The sequence below is a fragment of the Zalophus californianus genome, chromosome 14 (genome assembly GCF_009762305.2).
Source record: "Zalophus californianus isolate mZalCal1 chromosome 14, mZalCal1.pri.v2, whole genome shotgun sequence".
Lineage (NCBI taxonomy): Eukaryota > Metazoa > Chordata > Mammalia > Carnivora > Otariidae > Zalophus > Zalophus californianus.
Window position 1 is genome coordinate 55,948,584 of NC_045608.1, and position 27,798 is coordinate 55,976,381.

The 27,798-nt window shown below is 38.6% G+C and overlaps 1 protein-coding gene across 33 annotated transcripts in view; it reads left to right on the forward strand.

The window, feature by feature from the left end:
- The window catches only part of DTNA (dystrobrevin alpha), a 340,156-nt gene that overhangs the window by 118,332 nt on the left and 194,026 nt on the right, over window positions 1-27,798 (forward strand). Inside the window, exon 1 of one of the 33 annotated variants that reach the window (XM_027575983.2) lies at window positions 23,072-23,092. The exons of the other annotated variants lie outside the window; for them this stretch is intronic. The gene's annotated coding sequence lies outside the window, so the exon portion shown is untranslated. Of the gene's footprint in view, window positions 1-23,071; window positions 23,093-27,798 lie in introns of those variants that run through there. 33 annotated transcript variants of the gene reach the window in all.

Consider the following 27,798-nt stretch of genomic DNA (forward strand, 5'->3'; position numbering starts at 1 on the left):
AGCCTGGTGACGCATGGAAAGCAGTGAGAAAGACAGACTAGAAAGATGATTCTGGCAGTTATTGCTTTCCTGAAGAATAGCTTTATATAAAGTTCCTCTAAACAGTTTGGAACCTGTAAAACATTAGACAGATGTACAATGTTACTACTACCTTAGACGCATATAGAAAACTAATGAGTGTGTATATAATCCTAACACTTGCAGAAGCGTCCTCTAGAATCTAGCAACTGAGAGACTTAGAAGAAAGCGTTTAGTCAACCTGCTCTACCATAACGGAGTAGGTGAAAAACAGACATAATGGATTAGCATTTGTTAAAACAATGTGAGAGAAACAGAAGGGAAATGTGGCCTGAAAAGGAAGATTTATGTCCAAAAGGACATATCTCAGATATTTTAGGAACCTTCTGAAGGTGTCCTGCAGTTGGAAAAAACAAAAAACAAAAACCCAACACCTTCCTTTCATAAAAATTTTTTTAAGGAAGAAATATCTTTGGGAGTTTACAAATGGGTTGTCTCAACCCCTACACCTGAGAGGAGATGGACTCCACAGGTTGCCAGTAACCAGCAGAGCACTTACTATAGGTAGTCATCAAGCCCTTAAGAAGAGAAAATCAGGGCAGATCAATTCAATTTCTGCCCAGGACACAGAAATAGATCTTAGTGATAAGGAGGTTATAATGTAGCTGATATTCCTAAGACTTTGGTGTCTGCTATACTTGGCATCCTTTTGAGTAAGCTGCATAGGTACAGTCCATGGGTCTTACATGTGGGCATAGCTGATGAGGGTTTATAGCCAGATATTACTTCCTGATTAAAGAGCTCACCACTGGGCACCTGGGTGGCTTAGTCGGTTGAACATCTGCCTTTGGCTCAGGTTATGATCCTGGGGTCCTGGGACTGAGTCCCACATTGGGCTCCCTGTCCCACAGGGAGTATGCTTCCCCCTCTGCCTCTGACTCTCTCTCTCTCTCTCTCTGTCTCTCATGAATGAATAAATAGAATTTTTTAAAAAAATAAATAAAGATCTCATCTTTAAAATGAAAACTTCTTTTTCTCTCTCTAAAATGAAAACATTTTTATGTGGCTGATAAACTCAGTGGTCAAAGGTTGGTGCTAACGGTGTCCAAGTAATGGACTTTCCCTTGCAAGTGTTCTCTCTTTGTCCTGGAGTCACTTACCAGCTTGGCTCCCTCCTTCTCACTGAATCACAATGCATATTGTCACGAGAGGAACTGAGCATGAATGGTAGTACAAAATAAATCCATCATCACACTAGAAGAAAAAAAAAAATTCCCTTAAATCCTGTTTAGGCACAAGTCTGCAAAGCACAGTTGAGGCTAACAGTCAAAAGCCTATTGGTTCATTCAAAATCCCAACTACATCAAGAAAGCTGATGGTTTAACTGACTTGAACTTTTTTTTCCCCCACTCGATTAGTCAAAACAATTTACCCTAATTTACCTTTGAGACCAAGGATATTTGTGTGAGCACATATGACAGCTGGGGACCCAACAACCTTCCCAGGTAGTATCTGTACCAGTTGTGTTTGCCTTCTCTTATCCCACTGCTGAAATTTTCACTGTTCTCTTCCACTCAGGAGAGCTCACTCTTCCCAGCTCCTGACAGCTCCTTCTTAATCCACTCCTTCCAGGTCCCTGGTTTTTAGAGCATATTTATGCCCTGTTGCCTCCTCTTAGCTAGTGTCTACATAGCATTCAAGATCCTAAATTTAGGTCTACAAAATACCAATATGTCTTAGGGATCAGAAAGGGGCATGGCATCTGTGCAAGTCTCTTCAGTACCTGCAGGTGACTCTCAGACCCATGTCATGCCCTGGCCCATGTTCTCGGGCCCGTGTGTCTCAGGAGTATGGTGCCTCACCTGGGCTTCCCGTGTCCAGGAAGGAAGGATGACGAACTTGAACTGTACCAATGCAGCTGTGCTTCTTGAAAATTCCACCCACAGCCCGGCCCCTCTCTTTCAGATATGTGCTCAGCCTGGGCGAAATGGGAAAGGTTTTCCTTAAATTCTTCATTCTGTTTCTCCATTACTAATGGCTTTCCAATGCTACTAGTATTTCTTCTAACATTAGCAACTTTTAGGAATTTCTTTGTACATCTTCTGTCTGGCCATATCTTATTTCTAAAAATATGAATTGTAATATTTAAAAGTAATCAAGTTTTCGACAATAGCTGTTAAATGCTCAGGTGTTTCTTTGGGTTACTTCTTTAGCTCTAATGAAGGGCATATAACATTCTTATGTATTCCTTCTCTGCTAACCATAATCTTATTTTTAGTAAAATGGTAAGTTAAAAAATAGAAAGGAGCTCTGTGTCAAATGAATTCTGTTGAAGTGTTTTCAAGTGTTTTGGTAAAGGATGGACTCACATATTTGGGTGACACAGTGATGTCTTTTGATCCTATTTTACCATAAGGATCTTTAGACATGACATGCAATTTTATAAAGAAAGCTAGCCATCAGGTTAGTGATCCATTTATGAAGAAAGTTTCATTTCCCTTGGCCTCTGCTTATAAAATGTTCAAATTACATTATGTTCTTTGAGATTTTTTTTTCCATTGATCCAGATAAATCTTGCTTGATGCCTTTTCAAAGAACTGCTTATCAGAGAATTTCCAGTAACCTTCTGGCATTTCAAAATTGCATATGCCCTGGATAACAGTTTTATTTGTTGTAATGATAAAGCTTCAAAGTTCCCAAAGATATAGCTAATGGAGAAAGACAGCTGTGTGAAATATTATTGGCTGCCTTGATTTCTTCCAAGCTCTGTACTTTTCCTTTTTTTCGTACATGAACCTGCTTGTCACACTTGGTAAGCTTATATTTTCAAACTGGTTGAGACACTTTATACCAGTTGGATCCATAATCTATCAATTATTTAAAATATATTATATTCATAATTTCTTCAGTGTTTCTTCAGTGAAATGTTAATAATTTCATCTAGCACCTCTCTTCTTCATAACATAAATAATTTCATGTTTTTATTGTTAATCAGATGTTTTATTAAATTATGAAATGGCATCTCATGTAAAATATTTTAACAATAAAACAATCTGTCCTATGTTTACACAAGCTCTTTCAGTTTCTTAATTAATAAAGAACAATTCAGTTCTCCTTATAACTCAATTTCAGTTTCGACTAAAACACAAAAATCTTACCATGTCATTTATATGAAGAAATAACTCAGATTTTCTGTGGTGCTTGAACAATTTTTCTTAGTATAAATTGCTTTGCAAGCTCTTTCAATTAAAGCGATACTTACCAAAGTGTCATCTGTCTACTGACTCGATGGAGTTTTCCCAAGTACATGAGCTAAGAGTCAGGAAGTAGGTTTGGGACTTAGTAGTTCAGAACTGGTTTTATTTTTATCTCTTTATTCTTCCCTTATTTTATCTTAATGCTATTGTGCAGATTCTTGATGCATGTGACCCTGTCAACCCTAGTGATGGTCCTGGCAATTCTTTCAATGTGCTACTTGTCCTTCTGGGCTCAGATTTCTTGAGAAAAATAGTCAAGTGAGGTCTTAGTGAAATAATTCCAGGAAAATCTAAGATGCCCCATTAACCTGGGCTCCTGAGACCAGTGCTGTCAAAAACCTGCAACTTCCTCTCAATCCTCCATGTCACTCAGACCTATTACCTTTGGTCAACCACAGTCCAACATATAAACCTGTCTAGTCCTTCTCTCACTTGACTTCTGTCACCAGGCACAGCATCCTGAGCTACTTCCTCCTGACTCTACATTTTGGACTAACTGCTGTTTCCCCACAACCCCCACTTTCTTCACTAAGCACTTGTCCATCTCTTGGCCTTGAGAGAAGCCTGCCAGGCCTCTGATTATGTGGATTCCTAAGCAGCCCCTTCCAGGAAAAGCTGCTTAGTCTACCTCATCCTCTATGTCACAGGATTCGATGTTGCAGTTAGCATTTTCCTCCCTCCTCAGTGTGGTTTCTAGATCTTTCTCTACAATCTTGGATAAAGACCTTTTGGGTTTTATGAAGTCCACCTTTACTTCTCTCTGCCTCCAATGATCACCATGCTGTCTTCTCTACTCTACCTCAGGCACTCCAATGCCTCAGTTGCCAACCATATGCAATATATAATAATACTACCCTGTAATAATCACATGTTACAGAGCTGCTGTGCAGGTTAGTCACAGGTAAGAAAACAAAGAGCTCATTGAAATGGAAATTCACATTAAAGAATTTAAGAGGAAGGAGTAGTAGCAAAGAAACCAGTGAAAAGTCAATTTTGTTTGCAACAAAGTTCTCGGGAACCTGGATGGAGGCAGGAGCATTGGAGGTGGACAATGTCAGTTTTCCGAGACATGAGTGAGATAAGAATTTGGTATTGAGATAAGAAGTGGTAGAATTTAGTAACGCCTTGGATTTAGAGAGAAGCAGGAGGTGGAGGCTGATTCCAAAGGATGTAATGTGGGAGACTCATTCAATCGTGGCTCTTCTAATGGAGCTGGAGAATGGAGCAGTAGATGAGTAATTTTAGGGATTTCTAAGTCAATCCATGCAAAAAGAAGGTAGATGTATGTTTGGAGTTCATAAGAGAGGTCATAGTAGAAGATAAAGCTTGTGAAATCATCAGCATACCAATGTAACTGAAGTTATAAAAATAGATGAAACTACCCAGGAAGAATGTATGGAATTGTAAAAATAATGGGTTCTTAAGAATCCCAACATTGTATTAGTGACTAGGAGGCCAAGTATCACAGGGCCAGAGAAGAAGGAATGGTTACAAATTAAAAACGATGAAAACAGTAATAATGGCTAACCTGTACTGAGTGCTAATTATTCCCAGGGAATTTTACCAAGTATTTTATGTACATTTATACCATGGTGGCTTAGAGCACAGACAGTGCTTGGGTTCAAATCACAACTCTGTCACTTATTAGCTGTGGCCATTGACATGTTTCTTAAGGTCTCTGCGCCTCTGTAGCTTGAGGATAATAATAGCGCCAACCTTATAGCACTGGTGTGAAGGCTAAAAAGGATAATACACCACCACATAAGCAGTGCCGACTCCTAGAAAGCCCTATGTAGGGGTTAACAGGCATTTTTATTATTACAGTTTTATTTAACCTTCACAATAACTCTATGAGGAGGTATGATTATCCCCATTGTTTCAACTGAGGAAATTGAGATTCAAAAGATTATGTTAGTTACTACAAGTTAGTATCGGAGCTGGTTTTTGAAAAAGGTTTGCCTTCCTAGGGAGCTCATCTATTTAACTGGCAAGAAGAGATGTTCTTCTTGCATCAAAAAGGAAGCAATTTTAAGAAGCAGAGAATGACGAACGGTGTTAGATGCAACAGAGTTGTTAGGAAGTTTATCCATAGGCCCCATTCCTTTGATTCCTCTGGATGCACAGCAGCAGCAGAGATTTTGATGGGGATATCATAATTTCAAGATTGGACACAAACATGCAGCTTTTACCACCTGGGAATATATGTTCCTAACCTGAGCTTTGTACGGAAAACTCCCATGTGCAAACTTGGTCATCACCCAAGAGTGACACAGTGCCTGGAAGAGCTCACAGGCATGACTTCCTATGACGTCAATGCTGTGGGCACTTGGGTTATCCTCACCTTTAGTCAACTATACTCCTACTGGGAGCTTCGTGGTTTTGCACAGGTCATTTGTTTTAAGATCTGACTCATTCGATTTGAAATCCATCCTCTGTGACCATTGCACTGCATTGTTTTTAAGCACGTTTCATGGATCTATTGGATTGCTGTCTTTTGCTTACTGCTTTGCACCATCCTAACAAACTTTATTTAATCAACATCATCTTGTGTGTCTCATAATATTTTCAATCTAGTATGCTTTTAATTAAAGAAAATAGAATTTATGTAAACTTCACAGTAAGGATTTATAAATCTCTTGGCATCAGAAGAGATTACTTGGCATTATGCTTTTCGTTTTTGCTCATGTTGTGGCATAGACATAAATGGCTTCTACAGTTGGGACATTTTGTGTCAACTTCTTTTTACCCGTCCATGAAGCTTACTCTCCCTTTGTTAATGATGATTTAAGGGGAGGATCATTTAGAAAGCAACACAAATGCTTCCTATTGCATCTCAGCTTTTTCTAGCAGGATAGCTACAAACTATAAGGCTTTGCTCTATTGTAGATTTCTACATAATTCTGGGCATGGTGCCTTATTTAACAGTTCCCTAGTGTTATTTTGGAAAAGTCCTCTGCAGAAAATGCCAGAACTCAGCTTGAACTCTTGTCCCCTGTCAGGGAGAATCTTTCTATCAGTGGGATTTCTCAGCTGTTTCAAAAATCATTCAGCACTTTACTAGTAAGTTTTGTTCCTGTGGAATATGCCAACTGTAGCTTACTCTAATTGTTCATCCTAGGAGCTTTAGAAGCAAAGTATGTTATCAGGGAATCTCAGCCTTTGCTACATGTTTACAAAGAAATCTTAATTTTAATTCACTGAAGATTTTCCGCTGTTTCTCAACTCTTCATTTAGCGCATATGAATGCTTTACTTTCAAGAAGCAAGAAAAGTAAAAAAAAAAAAAAAAAAAAAGGAAGAAGAAGCAAGAAAAGTCTCAAGTACACAACCTAACCTTACACCAAAAGGAGCTAAAGAGGAACAGCAAATAAAGCTTACCTTCATTTTAATCAAATGAGATTTTCTTTTTCCTTTAAAGACAGTCTCACTGGCCATTAATAACAATAATCTAAATTAAGAGTCAGTATATCCTTTGTGATGTTATATACTGGATACTCATTTGTTTTTATTCTGATGTTATTATTATCCCCACTTACAGTTCACAAAACTGAGACAAAGATTAGGCAGTTTCTGTGTTAGTCATTAGTAAAACCAATCTTCAAACCCAGGTCATTGACGCCAGAGCTTGAACGTGTAAGCTCTGTACCATGTTTGATGAATGAGGAATATCCAGAGTATTGTCATGTATCTCATTTATGATAAAGCAACAGTAACTATGCTAATATCTGGATTAAGACAATTCTCTACAAACATGTTGAGTTCTAAGTTAACTTCCACTATAAGTTAATTATTTAGAGTTCAGAATCTAATGCTAGAAAGGACTAGCTCTGACCAGCTACCAAATCCTATTTAAACTCTAAAATAGTTGAATTTCAATGTGCTTACAGTAACCAATGTGGAAGATATAATGTTGCAATACCAGAAATCAAGGAAAATATAAAACAATAAGAAACTTAAAAAAAATCTTGAATACTATTGCTTGGGTATGTGTTAAATTTAATTATAAAATGAAGAAATATAAAGCTCTTTTGTAGAAACAAAGGGACTGAATCAGGCACATTGCAAGGCATAATATTTGATGAAGTGGAAAAGTTGTAAGCTGAGAAACAGAAAAGAAGGCAGGTGGGACGGGAGAGGGGAGAGCTGGTATGTGGAAAAATTTTTGAATACATGCATTATAAACAGGTCATTAACTCGTAGGGCTCCATAAATGCTAAATAGAACATGTTTTGTGGAAAAACACACACGCCCGCCACATTTCTACTTCCTTACCTGACTACCCTTCATTATATTAATAAAAGAACTGGAGAGGCCCTAAAGACACTCACACCTGAAAGTCTGCAGAGCAGTACTACTTTCCTGAGTTTCCAGCTTAGGGAAAAAAAGAGAATAAATTGGAAACAGAACCGCCTTTCTTAAAAATCCAACCAAATATTTGAGCATCATCCAAATTGGTTTTGTGGGCTTAAAGACAGAGTCATATCAATTCAACTGGTTGACATAACTTATGCAAATTCTGCAATAGATTGTGCAGCACATAGTAGATATCCAACAGATGGTAGTTAATAGTCTTACTGGGGAAAACTAACGTCCAAACAGAAAGGAAAAGAAATGATAGTGCCTATCTATTTGGTGTATTTCAAACCACTTTTCAGATTTGAGGTTGAGATTTGGACAACATCGCCTCCAGAGATTTTACCTTTCATTCTTTGTGGTTATGTCTTTCACCATCTTTTTCTAAAATATTTACTTCCTTTGCCCAGTTCATTTCAGTACATTAGCTGTTCTTGAACTTTGGAGTCTCAGAGCCTCTTTATGCTCTTAAAAATGATTGAGAATTCCAAAGAGCTTTTGTTGGTGTAGGTAACATCTAATATTGTGTAAATTAGAAATTGAAACTAAGAAATTTTAAATGTTTTATCTATGAATTCAATCCAAAATAACAAACTCTTTACATATTAATGTAAATATCCTTTATTTTAAAAATAATTTATCCACAAAAATTAAGAAGAGTGGCATTGTTTTACATTTTTGCAAATCTCTTTAATGTCTGTCTTAATAAAGGACAGTTGAATTCTCATATCCACTTCTGCATTTAATCTATTATAATATATTTTTTTGGTTGAAGTATATGAAGAAAATCAAGACTCACTCAGGTATGTAGTTGGAAAAGGCAAGAGTATTTTCATAGCTTTTTCAGATAAATGTGGATATTCTTTGATATGACATCTAGACTCAACAAGTAGGGTTGTTTCTTAAAAATGAGCTGCATTGTGGAATCTTAAACCACATCAGTGAACTTTGCATAATCCATTACATTAAAATCCAGTACCTGTATAGACGTTTTACCTTTGTGTGATATTACAGCATCATGTATTGGTCATTTGGGAAATATTTGTTTACTGACTTGTGCAGATCTCCCAAATATTGACATATTCACTTTACCATAACAAAAAGAAAATCACTTTCCTTAATATCACCATCATTCTCATCAAAGTGTTTTAGGTATTGGATGCTATCATACTCATGGTGGCATATGAAAGCTTTCCAAAATTCTAATTTTTGCTTGGAAGTTCCAATTTTATCATTGGCAACAAATACTGTCATTTGTTTTCCTTGAAGTGACAGCTCACTTTGTTCCTTTTGAAAAGGCATTTGTGCAATACCCAAGCCTGAATAACCATAGTTTGCCCATCAGTCTTTCTTTCACTTAAAATTGTGTTCCATGAAAAAGCTGCTAGTCCAGCTCACAGACAGTTGCACAAGTGCTTTACACACACACACACACACTGGTGTGCAGCAGAAGTACTTTATGTGTACTTCCTAGTTCATCACACAAAATTTTAAAAACATGTCTTTGAGGGTTGAAATTTAATAAAATCAATAATTAATAATTTGACCGTTGCATCGACACTCAAAGTAAATGCTTTTTTTTTTTTACTGCATTTAAAAACTGCTAGTAGAGGGCACCTGGGTGGCTCAGTTGGTTAAGCAACTGCCTTCGGCTCAGGTCATGATCCTGGAGTCCTGGGATCGAGTCCCACATCGGGCTCCCTGTTCAGCAGGGAGTCTGCTACTCCCTCTGACCCTCTTCCCTCTCGTGCTTTCTATCTCTCATTCTCTCTCTCTCTCTAATAAATAAATTAAAAATTAAAAAAAAACAAATCTATATTTAAAAAAAATAAATAAAAAAACTTTAAAAAAAAAAAAAAACTGCTAGTAGAGCCTGATGTAAATCCCTTGATTCTTGCTGAGGTGCTGCAAGTTTTACTCACTGCAGCTCTTGCACCAACAGTGCAAGATGATGAGGAAAGTGTGTAACAGATTTGTATTGTTATGAACATAGTATTGATCTTATGGGTGCCCTGAAAGAGTCTTGGGGACCCCCGGGCCCATGGACCACACTTTGAGGAATGCTACTCTGCAAAATACCTCTTTTTAAGCTTATCTTGTTTTGTCTTATTTTAAAGCATCTCCTTCTTCACCCACAGCTTTTAAGTAAAGTTACAGAATCCAAAGTCATGACTCTGTTATAAGAATATGCAATTGTCAGCTAAACTACAGAAGACTGGTGTTGATAAAATGAGTTGTGTAATATGTTTGATGATGGCTTTGAAATTCTGTAGGAGAAATTGATGTTCAATGGAGACGTGGTAGGAGAGGTTGTCACTGATCCCAACTTCCAGGTCATCTCTTCTGACTTCAGCCCAGAAAAGAGGGATGAAAATGGTTGGCCCTTGCTGGCTATTTAGTGGCCTCTAAAAAGGCTGGAGCTTTAAATAAATATATTCCATATTTATTCATGCAATGACCTGCATCCTTAATTGCTGATATTTTCCCCCTAAATTGTTCCTAGAGGAAGAGAATGGTTGGAACCCATCCTAATATTGTGCCAAATAAGGAAAGTACGTATGTGTTCAGCCCCAAGCATACTCCTCTCTCAGCTTGTCACCATCGCTATCAGTGGCAGATTCTTCTAGTCTCTTCTAGCAACCAGGATTTAATTAAGTAGAGTTCACTGCCCCCCTTCAGCAGCTCTTATCAGATCCTTCAGAAGTGTAAGGCCACCACTGTTGCCTAAAAAAATGCTGCCTGTTCAGGGGAAAATTATAGGAAAAAATAATGTATCTTCTCCCCAGAATTAGAAGGAAAAGAAAGTACCCCAAAAGGAGAACATATACAAAAAGGTGAACTTCTTACATGTGTAAATATGGTAAATTAGTTCATGAAAATGGCATTCCATTTGGCTCTCAGATACCATGAGGCCAAGGTTGGGAGTAGATCTGAATCTCCACTGCACAGAGCCCAGTCCAGCGGCAGGTCTTGTTTCCTCTGAACGTTACCATGAGGCAAGGCAGGGGAGTCCGCTACCTATTGTTTACAGGTGCAGACAGAGTTCTCTGTCAGAGGCAGACTCCCATGATCCAGAAGCACAGAGAGGAACTTATAAAACCACAGAGTAGTTTATTAGATTTTATACTGAGAGATGTAAGTGCTACAGGGATACTCACTCACATGGGCTAAATGCCCGTTCTTTGCCTGTCAGCAGATACAGGAAGGAAAATGGCATCAGTGTGACCTAATAAGATGAAATCAGTTTAAGGGAAATTAGCTGGGTCACTCAAATATTTGAGATCATCGAGGTAAGCATACATTTCCACAGCAAAGATAAACTTCCTGTCAGTATCTTCTCCACGTGGATTGGTCATTGTCATTTTTGATGGGGCAGCTCCTCATGACATAGTGGGAAGAACAGGGATTGCCCATCATCACATAGGTCCCAAGCATCTCAACAACACTTCTTATGACTATCTGTCCTTTGATTAGTTACTTAGCCACCTTTAGCTAAGGATGAGCCCTGGCAATTAAATGAGGTAATGGATATGGAACGCAATAAAATTGCCTAGCACATGATAGGACAACAGGAAATATTATTCATTCCCTCTCTGACTCTTGCTTTGCAGCACTTCCGTTGCTGACTCCCCCTGCAGGTCTCACTAACACTGGATGCCTTTACATCTGATAAGATGCTAGGTGAAGTTATGGTTCAGTCATGTCAACCACAGCTAATATTTCCTGAGGGCTAACTATGTACTAAGCATGACATTTATGAAACCATTTTAATACATTATCTCATTTATTCCTGTAGCAACTCTATGACAGGTGCTGTCATTATTCCCATGTTACAGGTGAGGAAACTGAGACACAATGCTTAGCACATTTACTTGCTTGGACAGGGTGAAGCTGAGATTGGAATCCAGACAGTCTGACTCCCTAAGTCATGTTTTTAGATGAAGTTCTACACTAATACTCAAGTGAGATTTGCCTGGGCACCATTCTTTATCAAGGACATCACATACCCTGGCTCAACATTATGTGTTGATTTATAGTTTAATTCTCAGAGGACATCTTAGTTCCTACATTTCTATGTTCCTGGTGGGGGCACCCCACCATCACCTTAATTCCTAAGCTTTGATGTTTACTTAATTTGTAAGTATATGAAAATATGGTACTCAGATCCACAATGAAAACAAAAAGTTTGTTTCCCTATGTGGAATAATTGGATTGAACGATCTTTCCTGACATTTATTCATATTTTTAGTAAGAATTTGTCTATCACCCACCAGTTTCCAGGCATTGTTCTAGGAACTGGAAATACAACCTGGACCAGAGATTCTTAGCCTGGGCATATTGACATTTTGACAGATACTCCCTTGTTGTGCGGCTTGTCCTATGCATGGTAGGATGTTTAGCAGCAGTCCTATCATCTACCAAGATGCCAGTAGTATCACCCTTGCCCAGTCGTGACAACCAAAAGTGTCTCCAGACATTGCCAAATGTCCCCTGGACAAAGGCAGCAAAATCCCTGCTGGTTGATGCTCACTGGCCTCGTCCTTCCTTTCATGAAGTTTACATATGATTGGGCTCGGCATCAGGGAAATCCAAATCAAAACCTCAATGAGATACCACCTCACACCAGTCAGAATGGCTAAAATTAACAAGTCAGGAAACGACAGATGTTGGCGGGGATGCGGAGAAAGGGGAACCCTCCTACACTGTTGGTGGGAATGCAAGCTGGTACAGCCACTCTGGAAAACAGTATGGAGGTTCCTCAAAAAGTTGAAAATAGAGCTACCATATGATCCAGCAATTGCACTACTGGGTATTTACCCCAAAGATACAAACGTAGGGATCCGAAAGTGTACGTGCACCCCGATGTTTATAGCAACAATGTTCACAATAGCCAAACTGTGGAAAGAGCCAAGATGTCCATCGACAGATGAATGGATAAAGAAGATGTGGTATAAATATACAATGGAATAATACGCAGCCATCAAAAGGAAGGAAATCTTGCCATTTGCAACAATGTGGATGGAAATGGAGGATATTATGCTGAGCAAAATAAGTCAATCACAGAAAGACATGTATCATATGATCTCACTGATATGAGGAATTCTTAATCTCAGGAAACAAACTGAGGGTTGCTGGAGTGGTGGGGGGTGGGAGGGATGGGTGGCTGGGTGATAGACATTGGGGAGGGTATGTGCTATGGTGAGCGCTGTGAATTGTGCGAGACTGTTGAATCACAGATCTGTACTTCTGAAACAAATAATGCAATATATGTTAAGGAAAAAAAAAAGAAGAAGCAGATAGCAGGAGGGGAAGAATGAAGTGGAGTAAGTCAGAGGGGGAGACGAACCGTGAGAGACGGTGGACTCTGAAAACCAAACTGAGGGTTCTAGAGGGGAGGGGAGTGGGGGGATGGGTTAGCCTGGTGATGAGTATTAAAGAGGGCACGTTCTGCGTGGAGCACTGGGTGTTATGCACAAACAATGAATCATGGAACACTACATCAAAAACTAATGAGGTAATGTATGGTGATTAACATAACAAAATAAAAAAAATAGTACCAAATTAAAAAAAAAAAAAAGAAAACAAACTGATGGTTACCAGAGCAGAGGTGGGTGGGGGTGTTGGGTAAATAGGTGATGAGGATTAAGGAGGGCATTTGTCATGATGAGCACCACGTGATTAAAATAAAAACTAAAAAAAAGAAAAAGATAAAATAGTATAATTTCATGTACTATCAAAGTAAAATGATAGAGAATGATAGAAGAGGGACCTATTTAAGTAAGGTGGACAGGGACCCCACCCCAAACCCTCCTCATGCCCCAAATCATTGCTGACAGAGTTCGCCCTCCAACTGGAATGCAAAAAATCCTCCCAGCAGACGCCTTCATGGGCCTACTTGGGTTGCAATGATTCATGCTCAAACTATAACCATGGGTCTCCTTGACCTACTCCAGCTTTCAGAAGTTAAGAAATACAAGTTAAATTGAAGTCAGAATAGGTGGAAGCACTTGAGGTCTCCTTATTCCCACTCCGCTACCCCATGGCCTCAACATTGCTCTCCACTCAGGGATGAAGAGCAGCAAGGTGTGCTGACAGGCCAGCCAACACCAACAGCCCAACTTCTGACACCATCAGGTCCATTCCCCCACCTTCAGAAGTACGCAAGCCCTATGGAGACTTGAAAACAAAGTACCTTTGAAGGTATAAATGATGGTATTTTAAAAATTCCAAAATAAGATTTTGGTGCACATTTCTGCTGGTCTCAGTTTCCGACTCTGTCAGAAACTGCTATTAACTGCAGCTGGGGGACAATCAGAGATAATAATCCTTTTTATATTTTCATAATATCATGAGCAGTTCATAGTTAATATTTCATATTTTGTGAGGAGTTCCTTTCTATGTGTACCTTGCAGACCATTTCCTTACCTCCCAGCAGAGACAGCTCCCTCCTCGTGTGTCCCTTAGCTTGGTGGTGACTCCTTTTGCCTACACTGTCAGGCAGAAATACAAGCATATACAGATTTAGTATGTAGGCAACTGTCCTGGTTTTATTCTGTGTTGGTGCCCCAGATCCAGTAGCTGGTCCCACCCTCTCTGTTCCTATGAGGACTGCAATCTCACACAGCCCCAGTACCCGTGATGGGGACCCCCTCGGCCAATTTCCAGACATTTGTTCATTTATTTGTTTGCTCACTCATCCTATAAACATTTATCAAATGCTGCTATAATTCAGGTCACATGCTAAGTACAAGTACCAATCCTTTCATACTCCTACCAGTCTTTCTAGACCTCTTGCTTATTGCCAGATTCCCTGGGCACGATGCTTTGTCCAGCTGCTGAGAATATCTCCCTAAGCCCAGCCTGATTGTTTGCTTCATCTGCATAAATCAGGCCAGAGTTTACAATTCCTTCCAGCCCTCACCTAGTCTATCCCACAACTGGCTGCTATCCATTTTTGTATTAAAATTTCAAAATTTATTCTGAAAACAAGAGTTTATTTTTTCCCCTGTGGACTTCTGGCTGCTTTTCACCACATGCAAAGGACTGGTTTGGTACTTTTAATTGGTGTGTTTTGTTTGGTTTTCGGTTTTATGTTTTTCTTTTAGGAAGGGATTGGAAAATGTATTAGGCGCCATTATCCTGCCAGCCTAGAGGATAAAAGGCAATAATCAAATATCATTGAGGTAATATATAATAAATGTTGCTGCTAGTATAAATAAATATTAAAATAAAACCTCCTCAAAGATTTCTATAACCCAGGGTAGATAATATGTGAACCTAAGCCAGTGACAGTAAGACTTGAATTATCAAATCAGAGAGTCTCGGAGACCTATAGAAACTTCTTAGTCATTTATCAATTCCATGCCTAAAAACAAGTATAATTATTAATTATGCGATAATTAACACATTGAATAATTTGTGTACCCTGTGGTGAGCGAGGCATCTGATTAATACAATTTAATCCTGGAAAATTACCCTCTCCGGCGCTGGGAGCTCACCACTGACCGGGACAGCCCAGGCTGTTCTACTGGAACTCTGAATGAGTTCTTCAGTTTATTATGTCCCGAGCTTCCACGCTCTGCCATGCTGCTTCGTCACATATCTCTTGAGTCATCTCTTCTCCAGATGGAACATTACTAATAATTCCTTTAGCCAGTCCAGCCTCTAATAGCATGACACTCTTTTCTGGAGAGACTCCTGTAGTCCCTGACTCAACCCTCTCCCTCCCATCAGATATCAGGGCCTCTAAAAGTGTGGCCCCAGATAACCAAATACTGTGTTTCGGGTATGAACAGAGCTGAGGAATTCCAATGAAGGTCTTACCACAGTCTCTCCACAGCCACAAAGTCTGTGAGGAGCTACTGAGGCATTCTGGGAATCCTCTGGGGCACCCTACAGCAAAAACAAAAATGGCCTCAGGACAAAAAGGCACTTGGCATAGCACTGGGGTCCCCGGCAGTGGTTACCCAGATAGGAGCTGAGTGTCTCCAGGCAACTCCCACCCTCCATGTTGATACCCCCTGGGGCTCTGAGAGAGCCTACTGATTTGAGAAAGAGCAGCTTTCTTCGCTATTTAAAACTCTTGAATGCCGTTCAAGTACACAATCTTGCCACCTCGGTAGAGGGAGCACCGTCTCCTGACAGGAAAACAGCTTGCACATTCCACCTTGCTTTAGGCTGGCTTTCCTGGGGAATCATGTTGCCTTGGCTCCAGGGCTAAGTCTCTCTGCTTCAGACCCTCCCAGAAATGCCCCCGGAAGTGCTGACCTGTCCCAAGCTTGTTGAACACTAACCTGGAATCCGTGCCAGTAACTAGCATGCCATAACTGAGCAACAGGCTGTTACAAACTTCTCTGGATATTAGGCTGGGCTGGAGCCTGTGACTAGGGGGAAAAAAAAAAAAAAAAGGAATTTGGTGCCTATTTCTGGTAACATTCTTTTAACTTGGAGGCATTGCCAGAGTTTAGTGAGTAGAATGAATATGTAACTTAAAAGCAGAGTGGTAAGATACATCATGATGTTTAGCCTTTCTGGGCCTCTTTTATGTTTACCACTGGTGCTTTTAACCACAATCAGAACCCATGGTTTCTTTTTTATTTTTATTTTTATTTTTTTATTTTATTATGTTAATCACCATACATTACATCATTAGGTTTTTATGTGAACCCATGGTTTCTCATCAGGGTGGTAAAACATGCACCCCATACATTTTGAAATATCAATGTTAGAAGAATGCATAATGTTAGTTTTAATTTTCAAAATTAACACTCATTAAAAAGTGTGGGGATTAAGAGTTACCAAAAAAAAGTATGGGATTTGCATTAGCACATTCTTATTTTGTGACAAGAATCATTCTTAAATGACAGGAGCCTCTCCCCAGCTCCTGAGTTTAAATACAGTATGACAAAAGACCTATAAATAATGTGCTAATTAGCTCAGTTGTGATTTACCTTCATTTCTACACATTTCGTGTCTTTAATGAGATCTATTTATTCTTTATTATTCTCTGCAGAAGTTCCGAGGATATATTCCCTGGCTGAACCAGAAATGTTGGCAACAATATCACCAGGAGCCACAGTTTCATTAAATAGACTGTTGGCCAGAATTGCCTGACCATTATGCCAAATTTGTCCTTAAACATACTTTAGATTAAATGATAGAAGTTGTATTTTTTAAAAACTAGAATTATGTTTTCTGCTCTACACTTTAGGGTTAATTGCCATTATGAAATCTTAATAAAATTATTATCATTATATACTCCACAGCAATCAGATTGTGTATTCCCTAATTGGGGATGTCAAATCCCCAAACATCATTAAGCATCATCTTTATACACTCTAAAAATTGTGAACTCCTGTAACCCAAATCTAAATTGCTAGAACAAACTCCACAACTCACCAAATAGTACATCTTTCTTCAACTGCATATTAGATTGTTTTCTCTAAATTATCTATCACTCTTATAATGGCCAATATGATTATGGGGGATAGCAAAAAATAGGAATAACACAGATATTTGAAGTCCACAAATAAACCAAACCCCATTTGAGTAGGTAGTTTCAGCCCTCCCTTGATAGATCTTAGTCCACTTATATCCATTTATTGTCCTATTCACCCTCTAGTGGAGTTCTTTACAAAGCAGTGGAAATACATATAGAAAGTGAAATGATGGAAAAATAAAGGAGACAGAGGGTCCACATAGCCACAAAGCTGAATGATTCCTGGGGCATATAGCGGCTAACTATATTATTATCAAGAGGATATTTTTGTGGATGTTAATTATTTATGGCTATTTATGATCTTTATATTAATTGACATATGTACAGAATACAATTACATGGCAGCTAATAAAGGAACTTTTTAAAGATTCCAACTTAGACACAGTCATCATTTCAAAAGACTTTATGGAATGACAAACTTTGAAATATATCTTAAATTCTATAGGGGAACTAAAATCTTTCCCAGGATGTGTGTAGTCAAACATCTCTAACTCTATTTTCAAGTTACAGGTGTTGATTTGTGTGCTTGTAATCATCATGAATATCCTAGAAATACAAAATTTGGTGCCTCACTTATAATCTGGAGAGAACATTACTGATGTCCTACAAAAATTTTGAGCAAAAGAAGACCCCAATTTGCAGTTCACGTCAACCCATCTTTTTGCTTCAGCCTAATATGGATATAAAATGTATCTGGCATTAACATTTCCTAGGGTTGCTACAGCTTGCCAGAATGTTCAGACTTTGCACAATGAATCCTTATTACGGTAAATACAAAAACACATAAGATTCTAAACACAGTCCTTCTAATGTTCTTGTACTCGAGAATATATTTTAAATACAAAAACACATAAGATTCATCACAGTCCTTCTAATGTTCTTGTACTCGAGAATATATTTTAACATATATGAAGTATTTGAATTTATTTTCAAAATAGTAAATGCATTCTTTTAGTTGCTGCCCTTTAAGACTTTTGAGCACCCATGTGTGAGGTTGTAAACTGGATGCATTCATTACAATCACTTTCATCCTGGAAGAAATTTCAGTCTTCTCCTAAGTTCCTCAACTTATTTATTGCATAGCTTTTTGACGTAATGTAGGAGTTGTCATCTTCTTAGAAACAGAGATTAGCATAAAGCCAGGCTGCAGCCTGTAGACCCTGATTCTGGAAGACCTTTAGAGATTTTTAGATTATGTGAAGGACTTAATTAAATGAATGATGTGATTTTAAATGTGTTTATTACCCTCGATCTTCACCACTTTTAGTAAACCCTAAATATACCTGCTAAGATATTGCTCTTTGCTGTTAATAAAATTTGCACATAATTTTTGAGCCTGTTCATGAAGCTGGCAAGGGTTGAGAGGGTTATTAATTCTACCCTGTGGTGTGGGCAGGTAATTGAGAATTACATTGACTGGGAGAAGAGGAAGATTACTTTAGGCTTTGTTAAAAGGATATTAACTTTAGTAACACAGACAGCCCTCTCCGTTCTAGATATTCCTATTCATAGAATAGTCTGCAAATATGTATCTCTATATATAGAAGGTAAAGAACAGACCTCAATAAGAGATCAGATGTATGGAGGGTGTGTGTCTACGCTAGACTGAGGTGCATGGAGGAGTTGCATCAGCACCAGCAATGGAGAGGAGTTCCTAGACCAGGACTTTGAGGAAGCACATACAATAAATGTTATTGGAGCAAATGCATAGTCCCTTCAGCTTCCTGCAGCATCTTTTCTGGAAGGCTGGAGGAGGGGAAGAAACAAATAATTTGAATGCTTCCTTGGTTGTATTGACTTTAGAAGCTGGCTAACATCATTTTCTATTCGTTAACTCATTTCATAGTCTTGTAACTATTTTGTGTAACATTGCATCTCATTTCCATCTATTCCCTTAATCTAATCCAGAAATCAAGAAACAGAGGTGGAGACATACATCCCAGAAATCCCAGCCCTTCCTATTTATGTTTATAGCTGGATAGGCTATGATAATTTTAAATGCATTGACTGGATATGTATTTGCTTAGTTGGCTTTTTGTTGTTGTTACTGAGTATTTTGAAGAATGTCTGATTGTGCCTCCTGATTTTTCAAAAGCCCTCACCCTTTAATACAGTATCTTAAAAGGTCATTGTATTAGTCACTTTAAAATGACCCAAATAACAATAAAACATTCTTCATGAGATGATGAAAAATCACAGTGACAGACCAGGCACATTCCTTGAATTCCTATCTTATTTGTCTATATTAAACTCAAAATTTATTTATGCTTAGGATTACTAATAAACTTGTGTTTTAGATTTAATCATTTTGACTCGATATAAAATTAAAAGGATACAGTTAATATAAATAACAAGAAAACATATATACCATATTTTGTGCTTTATTGTGAAAAAAAAGTGTATTTTATGTCCAGGGTTGATTATATTTACATAATACCCAAAAGTCACTTTGAGCTAGTAAGCAAATTAATTTACTAGAGTAATAATCACCAGTTTTAATTTTTAACCACTTGATTCACCACAAGTCAATGTCTTTTATCTTGGGATAAAATAGCAATTTTGGATTACTTTCATTTTACAAGAAATATGACATCAGAAGTGCCAAATTTCATGCTAATTTTTTTAAAGCATAGACCACATATTCAAATTATTGTTCTTTATGTTTGACATTGACTTGACATTGATACTTTTTATGCTCAAGAGGTTCACAGAATTGTGAGAGGAATTAAAATGGACCTTTGATCTTCATTTGACTTGAATATGAATACAAGGTGAACTGTCCAGTGGCCTTCTTTAGGAAATATGCCAGGATTCAAAATGTGATAATGCACAGTAGCCATTTTGGCTAATGTCTCTAAATGCTAATGTTCGTAGAAAAGCCAAATGTATAAGAAATAATAGGTAATAATATTTATTATTACAGATAAATCCCCAAATTTCTCCTTCATGTACCAATCTCAGGTAGTCTTTCTTGGTCAATAGGTGACTTTCCTCCATGGTGTAATTCAGAGAACCAGGTCCATTTCATCCTCTTAGACTACCGAGTCCTCTGTTTCCAGCCAACAGGAGAGAGTGTAGAGACGAGCACTGAAGAAAGCTTTATAGAGGCAAGCCTGAAAGTGGCTCACATATCACTGGCTAGAACTTAATCCCATGACTTAACTGCAAGGAAATCTGGGAAATGTAGTATATATAGTGTTCCCAGGGTAAAAAGAGAACACTAGTGGTTTTCACCACACCAACTATTTCATATGTTCCTAAAAACAAGGAAAAGCACTAACTACTAGGGACTGGCTTCTGGGGCTAGCTTTGTCACTAAGGAATTATAGAAAATTTAACAGGTTCTACCCTTTTTACTTTTTGTATTATTTGGTCTCACAGAGCTCACAATCTAAAAGAAAAGACAAGCATCAAACAAACACACCAATAAACATAGAGTTACACATTAATGTAGGTTCCCTGAGAGTATGGACCCTGGCTGTCTAGCACCTAAAACAGTGCTTGGTGCCTAGTTGGTGCTTAGTGATAATCGTTGAATGAGTGTGTGCCTAAAGGCATGAATGAATGAACGAACGAATGAATGAATGAATGAAAATGTATGGTGGAAAAAGAGTAGGTGCTGTGAAAAAAAGCAATAGGAAATTGAAATTAATTTGGGTGATCAGTAAAGGTGTCTTTCTGAGGAAGTAACATTGATGCTGAAACCTGAAGTATGCGTAAGTTAGCAGAGTTGGGTGATAGAACTTTGTAGGCAGAGAAAACAGTAAGTTCAAAAAATCTGAGCTGGGAAGAGATAGATACATTTAAGAACTGCAAGAAGGCCATACAGGAACCCAGAGGACCTGGCTGGTCATGGTGGAAGTCAGGCTAGAAAAGTAGGCAAGGACTGTCCCAGGAAAGGATTCTATAATATATTCAGCCCCTTGGTTTTTCCTGCAGGCACAGTGAAAAGTATAAAGAAGGATAAGGGATGATGTGATCATATTTTCATTTTAAAAAAATCATTCCAGCTTTCTGTGAAGAATGAGTTGAAGGGTAAGAGTAGAAGCAGAAAACTAGTTAGGAGGTTATAGTGAATCATCCAAATAAGATGACTTAACCAGAACAGCCGTTTAGAACAAGGTGGAGGCACAGGAGATGGAGGGACTTAAAATGCATGTTGTAGATAAAGGGAAATTGGAGCAGATGGACATATTCAGCAATAGAATCCTCTGGGTCTGTACTGTGTTATTCTTCTCTTTGGAAGGTCATGACAATGACTATGCAGCCACTAGACGCGAGACATTTAGTGTTGCTTCCTCCAGATTTCTACAGAAGCTTTGTCCCAACTGTGAAGATGTGCTCAAAGATCAGTCAAATAACAAGCATTTAAATTTAGGCTAGATTCTTGGGGTTCTTCAAAATTCACTCCAGAAGATGTTATATTTCTGTTTCTCTTTGTCTTCAAGAAATTAATTAAATAAATTGCATAATTACAGTAGAGGGTTGTATTTATATGTTAGTGTGTTTAGGGGTGAATGTATCTTTATCTTTAGTGTCTAAATATTTTACCCATAAAACTTTTTTTTTAAGAAAAGGTAAATTTTGGACGATTTTTTATTTCTTCTTAATGTGATACTGTTGCTTCTGTTTTTTCAACTTCATGTTTTAGGAAGTAATCCAAATATTGTAATAGTATTAAAACTTTATCCTTGAATCCAGTGTTCTACTATTTCAAAGTTAGTTGTAATGGTTCAGACCTTTATTAGAATTTCTTTAGAGATAAGAACACTGTGTACAGAGGCCTGGAAATTTGATGCTCTTGAATTCCATTCTTCTCATCTCCCTCTCCCCATTCGTGCTTGGCTTGCAAATTTATCTCTGTCTACATTTCTCATCTTGAAAACGGACATCGTAGTGATTTCCCAGAGGTGTTTGGAGGGCTATCCTAGTGTTTATCAATCACCTTTTTTTTTTTTTTTTTTTTTTTTTTTTTTTTTTAAGATTTTATTTATTTATTCATGAGAGACAGAGGAGGAGAGAGAGAGGGAGAGAGAGAGAGAGAGAGAGAGAAGCAGAGGGAGAAGCAGGCTCCCAAGGAGCAGGGAGCCCGATGCGGGACTCGATCCCAGGACCCTGGGATCATGACCTGAGCCGAAGGCAGACGCTTAACCATCTGAGCCACCCAGGCGCCCAATCAATCACCTTTTAAGGTGATATGGGTAAAGGGATATTACAATAGTGGCCTAGTGATCTCTGGAGAGAAAAACTGGAGGGGCGGGTATGATTTTTACAAAGAAATTTGGGGTTGTTTCTGCCAAGCACGTTGATGTTTACAACCTTGTTTTCCATTTCATGCCTAGTGTGATATCACTCACTTTCTCTTGGACATGGGCCCCTTTCTGTTTAAAAACTTTTTCCAAAAATCTTTAGTCATTTCTTTGTTTCACCCAGTTCTTTCCAGTTGTGTTGCAACCTTACTGCACGATGATGCTTATATGTGATCCAAAGCAGCCATAGGTAATTGAGGGGATCTTGTAAATTCACTTTGTTGTTCTGACTTTAGTTTGTATGTGGAAGTAAGATAGGAATATAAAAATGGCATAAATTGTGCTTTCAAATTCCGTGGTGTTACTTGTTATTCTGGGCAGGTATTTGCCTATCTCACTTATCTCAAAACTGATACTTCTCCCCATACAAGGAAAAAAAAAAGAGCTCAGGACTTAAAGTTTTAGATAAAGTCAATTACACAGAAGAAATTGAGAGTCAAAGGAGTCTTTTTTTTTTTTTTTTTTTTAAGATTTCCCATTGCACAGATCAGCTGAGCAGATCACTGGTTACACTGCATTCTGGCATCTGGCACAGAAAATAAAAACCCACCTGTTCTAAAAGCAAAGTGTTAAAGAGAAAAAGTTAACCTTCCAAGCATCTGGATTTACTGCCAAAACACTAAAAATGGACTATAAAGCAGAAGAACTATGAGTCAGGTGAACTCTCCATTCTACTTCAAGGGCAAAGTTCTAGAACTAAAGACAGTGAAAAAGGGAGGGGTGTGTGTGTGTGTGTGTGTGTGTGTGTGTGTGTGTGTGTGTGTGTGTGTGTTGTTGTTGTTTTCCCCACTTGTACATACCTGCTCTACTCCTATTCTCCCCTTGGAGCACAGTCTTTTTATAGTAATAGTGGTAATCAGACCCCTTCCTTTTTAGATACTATTAATCATCTTTTGGATTTGAAGCCAATGTCTCTACCTCAAAATAGAATGAAAATTCAGCTTCTTAGCTTGTGCCACCCCTGGTCACTCTTAGTACTCAACGAAGGTTTATTGGCCTTAGAGACAGACACTATACGAGGCATATATGAAAAAGCTGCTATAATTGAGTATTTACGAACATCTGTTCCAAAGTCGGTAAAGAAAATAACATTAGTACATTGAATTAGACTCTTGGTCCTGCTAAAAATGTGTGTTTTCCTATTACAGTGGCACCAGGAAATGTGTTATGGAAGAATATAGTTATTCTCCTTACTGTCAGATTAAGAATTTGCCTCTAAATCCTAATGTTCATTAGTAATTCATTACAGCTCTATGACTCATGCGTCCTTTGAAAGTTTAAATATTATTTTCTATTTTCAACCTAGTCTTAGTAATATTAGTAGCACATCCTTTTATGGATCTTAAACTTACCTCTTTGAAGTTTTAGTGACTTTCCTGTGGATAAGTCTGTTGTCATCTTTTCTAGACTATTCAAAGCTTTAGAGACTTCTCATCTTCTTTTTAATACCCCTTGTTTTTTTTAGTCTGTCTTTATACAACTACTTCCCCATTCCCTTCAGATACTTCATATATATCTTGTGGGCTGTGGTAGCCAAAACCACAAGTGGTATTTAAGGTAGAGACACAGTGTTTTTGTAAGGAGGTCAGATTTTATTTATATGTAATTGTATTTCTGATTTCATGTTCTTATAAACAATACCTTCCTCATAATATTATGTGAGGACTAAATGACATAATGCTTGGAAAGCAATTAGCACAGTACTCGGCATGGTAGACACTCAATAAATGTTAACAACTGTTAGTATTTCATTTTTATAACATTTTAATGACCATACACCCTTGCCAGACACTTTCCTTTTTTTTTTTTAATCCTGAGTTCCTCTTACTCATTAATAGGGGGTATGATCAATTTCTTTTTTTTTTCCTCTTTTTTTTATTGTTATGTTAATCACCATACATTACATATGATCAATTTCTTAATACCACCTCTGGTATTGTCTGTTTCATTCATTCAACAAATGCATTTCCTAAGTATTTTAGGAAATGAGCTAGGTACTAGGGATATGGCCACGAGAAAGGCAAGGTCTCTGCATTCAGAGAGCCCACACAAAGAGGGAGATTACTAGTTAAAGGGAATTCCAGGGAATTGCGATAAGGTGCAGTGAGAAGTGCAGGCTCTGTGGGAGAACATAGAAGGGGGAGCTAACCTAGTTCAAGGGGTGGGTAGGCTTCCTGGAAGAAGTGATGTGAAAGCTGAGACCTGGATGTAAGTAGGAGTCAACCAGCCAGAGGCGGCAAAAGAAGGACCAACATGGGACAATTGCCAGAAGGACTAGTATGTGTGATAGTTGGAGGGGAGAGAAAGTGCTGTTTACTGAGGAAGTGAAAGAAATCCAGTGTAATGGAGAGAGGAGTAACAGACAGAGAAGGCTGGAGGTGTGGGCAGGCACCAGATCCCAGAAAGCCTTGGGATTCGTGTCAAGGAGTGTGGACTCGATGCCCCAGTAGCTGCAAAATCAGCACTGGCTCCTCTTCATCCATCTAATACCACCCAGCCTGCCTAATCCTGTCCACCTTTTCAAGCCCCTTCCTCTCATTCCCCCACATGACCCCACTTGCCTATGAGTTTGCTCAGTTCCTCCAGTGGAATGCCCTTCCTTAAAGTCTGCAGTTCCACTGGGGAAGCATTTGTTGAGTAACCGTTGTGTGCCTGGTGTTGTGAGCCTTCATCCCTCCAACATCTTTCATTCCTTCAGACTACAAATATTTTTTTAAGCACCACCATGTAGAGGGAGCTGTGCTACTTTTAAATGACATTTCTTCTGAGAAGGACCCAGGTGTCCAGTTGGAATAATCTTGTCCATTTTTCTTCATCCCTTGAAATCCTAATATTTTAAGTAAATCTCTCCTCTGGCTCTTGCCAGTTTTGATACTGCATTGCAACTAGTTATGTCATGAGTCTGAAACCTCTACAAGATCTCTGTGTGATAGGGGACAGAGTCCAGGTCCAATGTATCATTGTCTTTTCCACAGCTCCCAACCTGGCACGAGTCCAGGAGCTGCAGTGTTCATAATAAATCTATAAATGAATGAATTTTCTGGAAATAGATAAAATAACCTTATTTTCATGCTTCCTAATGACCCACATTGCCAAGCTCAACAATTAAATTATTTGTTTCAAAGTGATTAAACCTGAATCTAGTACAATTTCTCCAAAGAAAATCACTGCTTTTTACAGGATTCCAAGATTTACATAAAAACCCCATGAGTGAATAAAATGTTAAGGATTACAGGTCTAAAGTACTTGAACCTGTATCACCTTCTCCACTGTCAGCTCCGTACTATGCAGTTGCTCATGCTTTTTGTATATCCTTATTATCATGATAAATCAGAAAAGGAGAATAGTGAGTAGACTTCCACCTGTTGATGACTAAAAATAAAATTCTGCCTCGCCTTTAGCTTTTCTGTTTCAGGGCTCTCCGCGTGAATTTACAGCGAACATTTTTAGTCACTTCTGCATTTCCTAGGCACACCGATAGTGCTTCTGGCAGGTTCTGCCACCCACAGTGGATACTAGAGTTGAATCCTGGTTGTCTCCACAGAGATACTGGAGTTGAGGCTTAAGTCTCTCCGGTGTATTCATGGTCTATTTAAATTAAAAAACAAGGATAAAAACCACTTTGCCCTAGGGAATTTTTAAACACCACTGAAAAATCTGTGCTGAAATAGTGGCCAGTTTTGAACTGGAGACCCACGAAACATGTCTTCAGATATACTGCCCGCTCCAACTTGCTGGAACCCCGCCCCCATGCTTGCTAATGCTGTTTGAGCCTTATTTGAAACTGCATGAAATGCTTTGAGGGCTTTCCTTGTGAGCTGTCAGCCATTTCAGATAACCTGCTAAAGCCAACATTAAGAGTATTCTCCCGGGGCGCCCGGGTGGCTCAGTCGGTTAAGCATCTGCCTTCGGCTCTCAGGTCGTGATCCCAGGGTCCCGGGATGGAGCCCCGCGTCGGGCTCCCTTGCTCAGCGGGCAGCCTGCTTCTCCCTCACCCGTTCCCCCTGCTTGTGTTCCCTCACTCGCTGTCTCTGTCAAATAAATAAATAAAATCTTTAAAAAAAAAAAAAGTATTCTCCCAAGGAGAGGTGGGGAGGGTGATGGCTTACCAAAGAATGGTGGATTTAGTGATAGGCTTGGGTGGCCTCAGTCATTCATCTGGTCACCATACTCAATTTTCTTTTCTCGGTTTGGGCAGCAGTCTTTTCGGCTGGTTTGGTGATAGTCTCAAATAGCTGATATAATAGAGCTGTTGCTGATTGACAGCGAGGAGATTCTCACTTAAGAAATGACACTTTGGGAATTGTCCCGTGCCCCACTTCTACTTAGTTACTTTCCATCCCTTACCCTGTTTCATAATCCTAGAGCAGTTACCAGCTATTGAGTGATAGCTATGTGCCAGGTGCAATACACTCATTACCTAAATCAATCGTCCAGATTATTCTAGGTCAGCACTATTATTATCCTTACATTCAAGATGAGGAGATACCTTTAGAGAAAATAAGTAGCAGCTGTAATTCCATGCTCTTGGTCACTAAGCTGACTCCTGCTTAGTGGAGTCATCTCATTACTACAGACTTCTGCTTAGTGGAGCATCTCGTTACTACAGACTCAGAGCACATGCATTAACTTCAGTCCTGGCTAGAACAAAGCTTAGCTGTGAAAGTTAATCTCTCAGACACATTCCGAAAACAAACCTCATACTCTGAACCAAAAATCCAGGAGATTTTAGAACTTATCTTCCAATTAGGATAATTTTCCTCGTATAAATTTTAAAAGTTAACTATAAAACTCCAAAAAAATAACCAGTATATAGCAATAACAATATTAAGAAATTCTTTTGCTAATATCTGTACTTTTATGTAGCATGCTGGCAACCTAAGATATTCTATTATTCAACCAGCAAAAGAGAAAACCCCAATCTCAGTAGGCAGGCAAGTAAGGTTCTGGGCTTAGGAGTGACCTTCCCACACCGCACAAACCCACTCAGTCTTTTCTGGGTCAGTTATTGGAAATCATTGCCTTCTTCTCTCTTACACAATTGGTGGTACTTTGGAGTAAGAGGAAGACAAATATCACCCCATCATAATGCAGATCATTCCCACTAGTCAGCATCTCCTCTCCCCTCCCCCACACCACCATTTCCCTGCCTGAAGATGCTCAGAATCCCACTGGCTTGACTTTATCTGGTAAAGGCAAACATGGTTAAAGGCATAGCTATGCAGGTAAGTGTTTTTGAGTATTATGTTCATCTTTGTTAACTATTACTAAATGAGAAGGAAGGTCTCTTAGGTATATTAGCAGACTGCTGTACACTTGGCCTTTTTAAGCTGTCAATTCCCTTAGGTGTTTTCACTTTTTAT